Raw genomic sequence first — 11175 nt, 5'->3', positions numbered from 1 at the left:
CCCTTCTGGGACAGTCCAGGCTGAGATAATCACTGTCTTCCCTGTGCTGGTGCTGTTCTTATACCACGTGTCTGCCCCACTGGTTACCCACCTGTGTGCCCATGATGTGGGCAGAGGCTCGTAGTCCTTGTCACAGGGGCTGTGTTATCTCCTGTTATGACCCCATGTCCAGCCCAGGTCTGTTACTCGCAAGTTGTGAGCTGAGCTGGCTAGAGCTGGACTTGTCTGGAGGCTGCCCTGGGGTCTGACTTAGGTGTGTGGGGAGCAGTGTTGCTGGGAACTGAGCTTTGGAGGCTCCTGGTTGGAAAGGGTATGTGTGAGGTCGCTTGGCTTCCTCAGCGTGACCTGTGAGGTCCCACAAAGCCCCCAAATGATGAAAATCTGTGAGAGACTTACTTTATCGTAGTCAGAACAGTTAAAGCTTCTATCTTTCACCCAAGTCTCAGATCCCAGGGAACCTAAGTGAAAAAGAGCAGAATTCAAGATTAAAGTAAGTAAATTAAAGATGGGTTCTTTTAAAAAAATTGTTTTTGGGGGGATTAGGTTTATTTATTTATACATTTATTTAACAGAGGTACTGGGGTTTGAACCCAGGACCTCGTGCATGCTAAGCACACACACTACCACTGAGCTGTACCCTCCCCTCAAGACTGGCTCTTTTTTGAACAACTGGGGTGATCTGAATATTGAGCCCTTCTCAGCGGACTGTCAGCAGATTTTCAGGAGAAAGAAATAAAGATTATCCAAATTTGTAGAAGACCTTAAACAATTACATTTCTCAGTCAGGGGCTGGAGCTAGCATAGGTGAGGGGAGGAGAGGCAGCATGGGATGGTCCTCACCAAACAGTGCCGGGATGGGGGACAGGGGGCCTGGGTGTGAGTTCTGTCTTTTTCTCTTGAATTCTTTTGCTGTGTGACCTTGAGTGATTTCCTGCCCTCTCTGGCTGTGGTCTCATCATTGGTAGTCCAAGGCGATTGAATGTGTAGTAAGTACTCAAACCTAATGTTCTGGGAGCTTTAAACTTGACACCCTTAAAATTCTTCAGTAGACCCCCTAGGGTCAAATCCAGACCCTAAAGGGGCTCCTGGTAGCCCAGAAATAAACTCATACATGTACTTCATACAAGGTTAACTAATCCTTGACACAAGAGTGCCAAGTACACACAATGGAGGGAGGATAGTCTTTTCAATAAAGGTGCTGGCTTTGGAGATGAGAGTCCTGAGGCCAGAGAGCGTAGGACACCAGCTCAAACCCCAGGGAGAAGACTGAGGCTCAGCGAGACTAATGGATCTGCCCAAGGCTACAGACCAGCAGGCCGTTGCTCAGACCTTCGGGCCGTGTCGGTGCCGACTGCGCAGGCTGCAGGTTCTTGCTGAGTGATCTCCATACGCGCTTGCTATCTCTGGCATTGGGCCTCCCCATCATTGTTGGGCCGTCCTACTGGAGAGCCCCTGGACTGATGCTCTGGCCCAGGAGGGTGAGAATGCCTGGCAAAGCCAGCAGCCCTGCTGGGCGCCCCTGCTACTTGGCCAAGGGCTTCGTCAGAGTTGGGAGAAATCAAGGACCCAGCCCGGTGATCTGGGTGGTGATGACCTCACTCGCACAATCATTCCCACTTGCATTAATTTATGCTTTCCATCTTTGCCACCTTCCAGGGAGAGAGAACCCCTCCAGCAAACACACTGGTGCTCAGAGGGAGGAAAGCGCACCCAGGACTATGCACCCCGGGCAGTCAGTGAAGGCTTCCTGGAGGAGGATGCATTTGAACTATGCCTGGAAGGATGGTCTGTGCTGCTGGGTGGGCAAGACACGGGCAGCATTTCAGCAGAAAGGCCAGCCTGTGCGAAGGCCGGAGCTGTTGGTGTCACATTGCATGAGTGCATACAGGAGCCCAGGGGCAGTTCGACACCACTGGAGTCCGGGGAAGTGTGGCAGGGGAGATGGGGGTGGGGAGGAGGCCACACGGGCTCTGTGACCTGAAGAAGGGGCTGCAGTCGTCATCGAGGCTGTGAGCAGCCACTGGGGGTCTCTGAGGAACAGGCGGGCCAAACTTGTGGGCTAGGAAGCCGCAGTTGGGGTCACCGGGGAACTGAAAGCATCCAGGTGAGGCATGGTGAGGCAGGGGCCCAATCGCTGCACCTCTCCTGGCCTTGCGTACCACACTTATGTTCTTGTGACTCCCCAGGTGGCCCCGGTGCCCCTGAGGGTTGGCCTGGGCCAGCCTGGTCCTTGGCACACCTTGGATGTCACAAATTGTTGATGGTGTTTAGGTCAGTGACTCACTGACTGAGCAAACCCAGTGGGGCTGGAGGGAGAGGGAGGGGTCTAGGCTGATGTTGGGGGCCCAAAGTAAGGGGGTGAGTGGAGGGGGGAGAGGGGGCACTAAAGGAGGAGTGGCTTTCTGGGGTAAGGCAACTGAAAGGACTCCATTTGAATTTGGAAAGAAAGACATTACCCCCTGCCTTCCCCAGAAGGAGCTAGAACCTCTCTCGGAGGCCCTCCCAGAGCCTCACCCCGCTGTTTGGCACAATATACAATTTCTTTGCATGACAGACAGAATAATCTCATTTTCTCACTGGCTACACAGCTTAGCTTTCAATCAATTATCCCCCAATACATTAAAAAAAACCCCGTCTCCATGTCACATTTCTGCCTGCTCCGTGTTCCGTTTTCCCTGTCAAGGAATTTGCAAATCAATTGCTTTAACAATACTTTCCACAAATTACCTTCGAATGCCTGTGATGTCACCCACGGTTAATGCGCTGCTGATAAATAATGCATCAGGAAGTGGTGAGACATTTTTTTTTTCCCATCCCTGAGATGCACTAAAGGAAACAGCTCTTGTGTTGAGTGGCCTGATTTCAGCCTTGGAGCTGGGGCGTGTGGTTGAGGGCTGGGAGGAATGGGGGCTGGGGGCTGGGGGTTTGCTGGGAGGCCAGCTGGCTGGTTGGCTCTGCACCCACTGTCCGGCTCGGCCCCTGCACCCACTGTCCGGCTCAGCCCCTCCCTGTGCCTCTGCTCCTGCGCCAGGGCCCAGGATGCTTAGTCACAGTTCTTACAGCCTCAGTGAGGGTCCAGATAACCCCACCCAGGAGCATGCCCAGGAGATACAGGAGTGTTCTCACCAAGATGCTGCAGCCCAGTGGGGAGGGAGCAATCTCTAGCTCCCAGTTCTTAAGAACCATGGAGAGCAGGTGGGATGCAGGAGGCGCTCCCTGAGCTGGCCAGGCTCCCACTCTGAGGAAACCTGTGGGTCTGTGTCCCTAACTCACCATCCCACTGGCAGGGTGACTCTGGAGAGGCCTCTGTGTTCTACATGAGGCTGGGGACCCCGAATGCAGGACCCAGGAGTGCCTGGAGGAGCTGTGGCCTTGGTAGGGAGCTGTATGTCCCAGGGGCTCAGGCAGCACCCCAGTTGGCCTTGGCTGGGGGTGGGATGGCGGGAAGGTCTGGGCCTCTGGCTGGGGTTTATGTAGTTCCTTTGTCAATGCTGTGTGCAGCGTGTGTGCGTACGTGTGTGTGCTAATATATATGTGTGCAATCACTCATAGGTGAGATGGGCTGGGCAGTGCACTCTGGGCCGAGGCCCCCACAGTGGGAGCCACTTGACTCTGGAAAGGCCATCCTTTGGCGCTACAGAATTTGCTTTGCAAGAATAACGCTAATTTTTTTCCCTCTGTACAACTAGTACTAGGACTAGTGTCTTAATAGCTATCAGTGCATTTTGAAATTGCAAGCCAGAATTGTAGAGCGTCAAAAAAATCAAAATAAACTGTCCTTATTAGACAGAAAATGACTCTCCCTGCTCATACTGGAATTGGAGCAAGCACAGCGCAGGGCAGGCCGACTGCCAGGCCCCAGGTGTCAGTGGTGAATTACGTGATGAAATGAACCCAAGAGCTCTCTGCGTGGACCCTGCAAGGCTTACCTACTCACTTATCCATCAAGGCTTGTCGACGTAACGTTGACTTACACAGGGACCTCACTTCTCCCTGGGATGGGCCCTGGGATGGGCCCTGGGATTCCACGAGAAGAACACTGAATTTGGAGTCTGGGCCAAGCCAATCACTCTGTCTGATGAAGAGCATGTCCATGAGACATACACCCCATGGAAGGTGCAGTCATCTATGATCTGCCAAAGACCAGAGCCCCACCGAGAAAGTAGGCTGGAATGCTCTCCCCCACACAGGCCCCCACCAGAGAGCCAGCCATTGTCCTGGGTCTGCTAAGAGTGTCTCAAGTGGGGAGACTTGATCCCCACTGGCCAGGAGGTGCAGCCCAGAAGTGAAGTGTTTCAAACCTGCAAGGACCGTGGGGCTCATGGAGTCCACACAAGTTCCCTATTTTATGGGTGAGTGAACAGTTCTGGGCCTCCTGGCTCAGGGTCTGGCCCATAGGTGGTAGAGGTAAAATTCCCCTGGAAGGATGTGGTAATGGCTGGTATAGATGGTGGCAGATTATATATCTTAAAAAGGGATTGCAAAAGCAAAAAGCCAATGACAGTGGTTAAATCTTTGCCTTTTCAAAGCTACTTGCAAAGCTGAGTTGCTCATTGCCACATCAGGTGGCTGCAGGGCTGATGAAGTGGGTGAAGCCTGCACTGGAGGGCTCCTCTCTCCTTTGGGAGAGATGTTCAGACTGCTTCTGCTCATTAGCCTCCTCTGTAAAAAAAGAAGTTGCTACCTGGGCATGTATCTGGAGAAAACTCCAATTCAAAAAGGTACATGCAACCCAATGTTCATAGCAGCACTATTTACAATAGCCAAGACATGGAAGCAATCTAAATGTCTATTGACAGATGACTGGATAAAGAAGATGTGGTAGATACATAAATGGAATACTACTCAGCCATAAAAAGAATGAAATAATGCCATTTGTAGCAACATGGCTGAACCTGGAGATAGTCATATTAAGTGAAGTAAGTCAGACAGAGAAAGACAAATATCCTATGATATTACTTATATGTAGAATCTAAAAATGACACAGATGAATTTATTTACAAACCAGAAGGAGACTCACAGACATAGAAAACAAACATTGTTACCAAAGGGGAAAAGGAGGGGAGGGACAATTTGGGAGTTTGGGATTAACAGATAACACACTGCTGTATATAAAATAGATAAACAACAAGGTTCTACTGTATAGCACAGGGAACTATATTCAATATCTTGTAATAACCTATAATGAAAAAGAATGTATATATATACACACATATATGTACATACATACATATATATATGTGTATATATATATATATATATACATATATAACTGAATCACTGTGCTGTACACCAGAAACTAACACAACATTGTATATCAACTATACTATGATTAAAAAAAAAGAAAAAGCAGTTGCTAAAAACTTTTGCATTTAGGTGTCAGAGGTGGGATGGAAGGTAAGGAACACCTTACCTTTTTAAGCACCTATGGTAACTTCATATATGACCACTAAATCTTAACAATCCTGTGAACTAAATTTTGGTATTATCACTTCACATAGAAAGTCCATCAGTTTTCCTTGCTACAGAACAAACCTGCTCAAAACTCATTGGCTTAAAAAAACAAACAAACATCTGTTTAGCTCACAGTTCTGCTGGGTGGTTCTTCTGCTTTGGACTGGGCTAGACTCATCTTGGTGGGGCTTGTATGTGACTGTGGTCAGTTGGTGGGTTGACTCAGGACTGGTTGGTCCTGAGTGACCTTATTCCCCAGTATGGACATCTGGTGGCTGTTGGCTGGGGTGATGGGGGTGACTGTATCTCTCACCCTCCAGCAGGTTAACCTGGGCGTGTTCCCATGTCAGTGGAGGGTTCTGAGAGCAGCATGGATGGAAACTGAAAGGCCTTTTTTAGCTCTAGATGTAGAAGGGGCATGGTTTCAGTTCCACCACTTCCTACTGGACAAAGCAAACCACATGTCCAGCCCAGCATGGTGAGAGGAGCTCAAATGACGGCCACCATGTCTGTGGTCCACCCCACCAAGGAGCCGAGGTTCTGGGACTTGAAGCTGCTTGCCAAGGGCATGCAGCTTGAACTGGAACCTAGCCAGTGCCTTTCCTGTACTCTGTGTGGTGTGCAGTCCCAGCAGGGACCCTCCACTTTTAAAGAGAGAGCAATGCTCAACTCAGATAAACGAATCTCTAATGTGGAATTCTGGGCAGCAATGACTGATGGTGGGTGGGAGTCTGGGATTGGATGGCAAGTTTTTAAATTGCTGAGTATACAGCCCATCCATGGTTACACGGCTGCTGAGTCCTCCTTGGCTGCGATGCTGTGACCCTGGTTGGCCCCCGAGGACAGGGCTTCTCTATGTGCTACTGTCCACCACGACCCCTCACTTTATCTGCTTCCTCCATGGCTCCATTCTTATTCCTCTATCTTCATTTTGTTGTGCGGGGTGTGTGTGTGTGTGTGTGTGTGTGTGTTCCATCAGAAGCTATGCATCTTCTTTTTGGAAGTAATGTGGTTTCAAAAGATGAATTTATGTCAAATAGATTTCTGTTTGCAATGCTCACAGCTGGTATTTACTTCCGTATTTCCAAATAAGATGCGGATACTGCTATTTCTTGATTAATCAATTTCAACGTTGTCTATCGACTGCAGTAGAAGACGGGGATCGAGCTCTCCATGGACCGCCCCGCGTTGGCCCTTCCCCCACCCCTCTGTATACTTTATCACAACTTTTGGTTAAATCGATGGTCAGTGCGTTTGTCATTATGGCAGTAAATTTTGTTTACTGCTAAGTGAAGTAGACTATGATGGTGCTTCCTGGACTTGATGCCTGCATATTTCCCCTTTACTTAGTTTTCTATGTACCTACATTTATTTTTTCTAAATGGTTTACTATATCAGTTAAATGCAATTCAGTATTATTTTCCAAAGAGTCAAATGGACACTTCACGAGTCTCCTTTTTCTGGGAACCTCCTGTGTGGCCTTCCTGGCTCTTGGCTGCTGCCCAGACCTCACACAGCCTGTCATGCAGGGCTTCTCTCTGAAGCTGTGGATGGATTCCTGGGTCTCACATCTTCCTTTCCTGCTTTACACCATTGTTTTGCTGACGCACATCCTCTTCTAGTTCCCTAAGCTATTAGAAGAAACATTTTAGGGTCCCTGCATGTCTGAAATTCCTTCCCCCAAACAGACTCTGAGATACAGGTTTGTGTGAAAAGGATTCATTAGGACAATATTCCCAGGAGAAACCAGGGAAGAAGTGGGGAAAGCAGGAAAGGGAAGGAGGCAGGTCAGGGTGATTTCGGTGCCAGTGTTAGCATGAGCAGCAGCTCTGGAGTCGAAATTACAGTGCAGGGTGTGTCCTGCAAGAGGCAGTCATTGGCTGTAGGTCACCTGTAGGCAGGGGTGGGGTGTAGGGGAAACAGCTTCAGGGATTCTGTCTGGTCCGAAGGTCGTTGCCTGGAGACCACTGTGCTGTGCGCCACTGGGGGCCAAGTGCACAGCAGCTGGTGGCGTAGGACCGGAAGGGGCTGCCTGAGGCCCTGGACCAGGCCTCACCAGTGCTGTCCCAGTCTTCGCCACGGCCTCATGCTTGCTGGCAGTTTGGCAGCTGTATTGCAGGAAATATAAATCATTGAAGGTGTTCACACAAATGTTGGAAGGGCCAAAGAAGCAATTTCTAGGCGGGTCTTCTTGGAACGATTTTCAGAATAATACAGAACCACCCACAAAGGAGGGAGCCGTTCCCCCAAGGCAGCTGCTGGGACTGGCAGCCTGGGTCTGGTGTCCCTCTGACCTTGGCAGCAGCCTCTGGACCCCTGGGAGCCAGAGGGTAGACCCTCAGTTCTTCCAGCCAGGCTTGGAGTCATAAAGAAAGAAGCCACCTCTGCCACTGCCATTCCACTGCCACTGCTTGGTGCCACCCCAAGGAAGCAGCAAGATGGAATCTGGGAACCTTTAAAAGAAAACGATCCTTAACCAGAACTGACTGCCAGAAGCTGTGTGAGAATTACCTCCACCCAGTGCAGAACCTAATTTCCATCTAGGACCTTGGCTGTGAGCAAGTCTGGGAAATAGTTTCAGCCTTGACAAATAGGAAGAGGCTAAATTGGAGGTTGGGACAGCAATGCAAATATTGTACAGCTAGATGCACAAAGTTTGTTTTTTTTTCTGAGGATTTTGAAGGCATTGCTCCCTTATCTTCTAATTTCTGGTGTCAGTGTTGACAAGTCTAATGTTGTTCTGATTCCTTGAAGAGCAGCTTTCTTTTCGAGGATCTGCTCCTTCTGCCTGGTGCTCTGGGAGGTTACGATGATGTGTGTTGATGCAGGCAGTTTTTCCTTCCTCGTGCTGGGCGCTTAGTGGGCCCTTTCAAGCTGAACCTTATGACTTGTGCTATGGACTGAAATTTATCTCCTTAAAATTCCTGTGTTGAAACTACCCCCAGTGTGATGGTATTAGGAGGAGGAACTTTTTGGGAGGTGCTAAGACAGGAGGGTGGAGCCCTCATGAATGGGATTAGTGCCCTTATAAGAGACCCCAGAGAACTCCCTCACCTCTTCCACCCTATGAGGACAGCAAGAAGACAGATGGACATGACCCAGGAAGTGGGCTCTCACCAGGCACTGAACCTGCCAGCACCATGACCTTGGACTTTGCAGCCTCCAGACTGGGAGAAAGAAATATTTTGTTGTTTCTAAGCTACTGAGTTAATGGCATTTTTGTTACAGTAGCCTGAGGGGACTAAGACAACCTGGGAAATTGTTACTATTACTCATTGACAATGAAGTTTCTTTTAGTCTTCTGTTTTCCAGCTCTTTTTGCTCTACTTTTGGTCTTTTTGGTTCTACTTATTTCAGCCATTATTATTTTAATTTCCAAGAGGTCGGCACGCATCTGTTTCTTTCCCTACACACTCCTATTCTTGCTCTGTGCCTGTAATATCTTTCTGATTTACATTTGTTCTTTTGTTTTGGTTTCATTGTTTCTATGTCAGAGGATTACCTCAAATGTTTGGTGACTGCTGGCTGCAATTCATCATAATAAGAGTGAAGAGCTCAAAGCGAGAAGGTAGCCCCTGGGGTACAGGTGGGGCTGGTTAACCCAACTGGTTACTACATAGTGAACAGGTGATGATGAAACCTTATCATTGGGAATCCCCAAACGTCAGTTCTTGGGGTCTCTTTTCTTGAGCTGTGGAGCTAGGCTGGGAGGTGGTGGTCCCTCCACCTCATTGTTTAAAAAATGTTTTTAAAATTGTATGTTCTCTTAAAATTTTTTTTTTTTTTCTGGCAGGGAGGAGGTAATTAGGTTTATTTATTTGATTATTTTTAGAGGAGGTATTGGGGCTTGAACCCAGGACCTCACGCATGCCAAACATGCACTCATGCACTCTACTGCTTGAGCTATCTCCTTCCCCTGACCTCATTGTTTTGAGTGCCGTTTTCCCCTCATCCTCTATTTCTGCTCTGCATCTCACACCCACCCTCCACTGTGCTTGGGTGTCCCAGTCTGGAGTCTTCTGGCTTAGTTTCCCCAGGAAACAAACCTCTAATGTCCTGACTTTGGAGGGGCAAGGAATTACTCCAAGACGTGTTGGACGGTCCCTGAGCATCCTGGGGTCAGTGTACATGAACTTTCCCCAGTCCTAGGGCTCTCCTCCCCAGGCCAGCCTGGGACGTGTCTGTTGTCCTGGCATAATTATGAATGGCCTCCTCCCCAAATGGGACCAGTTGGGATAGTAAATTTTGTGGCTATCTCCTCATGCTCTGTCCTAGCCTTCAGGGGTGCCCCAGACTTCCCTAGTCTGTGCCCCGCAGGGCTTGTTTGGGGTCAGCCAGCCCCTTGCCCTTGGCACTGCCTCTACTCTTCACCAAGGGCATCTTCGGAGCGCTCTTAGGTCAGTTACACTCCACCATCTGTGTTCTAGATTCCAAAATCTACTGCCATTTTGTACCCACTGCTGTCTCCTCTCTCATTCTCTTTTGGATTTATATGTTTTTAAAAAAAAACCATTGATGACATTTTAGTGGAGCTTTGTGAGAAAGCCAATACTAGTGTGATCAATCTTCCACATTTCCCTACGAGCCTGGAGGGGACTCTGGAGGGAAATGCACCCCGTTAGGAAGAACCGTGGCTGCCCCAAGCTTCCTGGGTAAGCTCTTTCTCTGCCAAGCTGTGGCAGCTCAGAGGTCTACAGTTTAATTTTTTTATGTATGGGGTTTGCAGGCTCTCTGGGCACCTACAGTGCACAAGATGTTTATCGGTGCCTCACCGTGGTTAATGTTGGGCTGGTGACGGGGCCACACAATACCTGAGTTCCTGCCCAGGTGGGCTTGGCTCTGTTGGAGAGGACACGTCTTGGGTAGTGGATGCCAGGGCCGGTTATGCACTGGCTGGAGAGGAGGGTCCTTTAAGAGCTGCCAGGCATCTGTGACCACCACAGGGTCCAGAAAGAGATGTGAGGCTTAATGCACACCTTAACAGCAGGGCACTTGAAGCTTTGTAAAGGAGAATACATGTAGTCTACTGTACAGGAACCATACCGCCAAAAAGGTGTTAAAAAAAAAAGGCGTAGTATTCATTTTAACTGAATTTTAAAAATTACTAGTGAACTAGAATTATTTTTGATCAGTTTATTTGCTGTTTGAACTTTTGCCCCATGACCTGTTCACGTGTACTTTGGAACCAAGGCATTTCTGTGTAGGTTTTCTTCTACGTCAAATATATTAAATGTTTGGTAAGTTTATAGCAGATTTTTAAAAAATTTTCCAGTTTGCTATTTATTTTATAATTTTACTTTTGATGACTTTTTTTTTTTTATTGGAGTACAGTCAGTTACAATGTGTCAATTTCCGGTGTACAGCACAGTGTTCCAGTCATGCGTTGTTTTCACATTCTTTTTCATTAAAGGTAATTACAAGATGTTGAACATAGTCCCCTGTGCTCTACAGCAAAACTTTTGATGACTTTTAACATAGAAAGATTTTAAGATTTTGTGTAGACAAATCTATAGATCTATTATTTTGTGATTTCTTCTATTTTACATCCTTTAATAAAGAACAAGTAGATAATCATCGGTTTCATTCTAGTATTTTAATGATTTTCTTTTATCTTTTTTGCATTTGATTTTAAATCTCTATGTGTTTTTGTCTGTAATAAGAGACTCTAAATTTTCTCAGGAGCATTTATTAAATATGCCTTTGTCATGAAAAGAAGAGCAA

The sequence above is a fragment of the Camelus dromedarius genome, chromosome 4 (genome assembly GCF_036321535.1).
Source record: "Camelus dromedarius isolate mCamDro1 chromosome 4, mCamDro1.pat, whole genome shotgun sequence".
Lineage (NCBI taxonomy): Eukaryota > Metazoa > Chordata > Mammalia > Artiodactyla > Camelidae > Camelus > Camelus dromedarius.
This window is presented reverse-complemented; position numbering follows the sequence as displayed.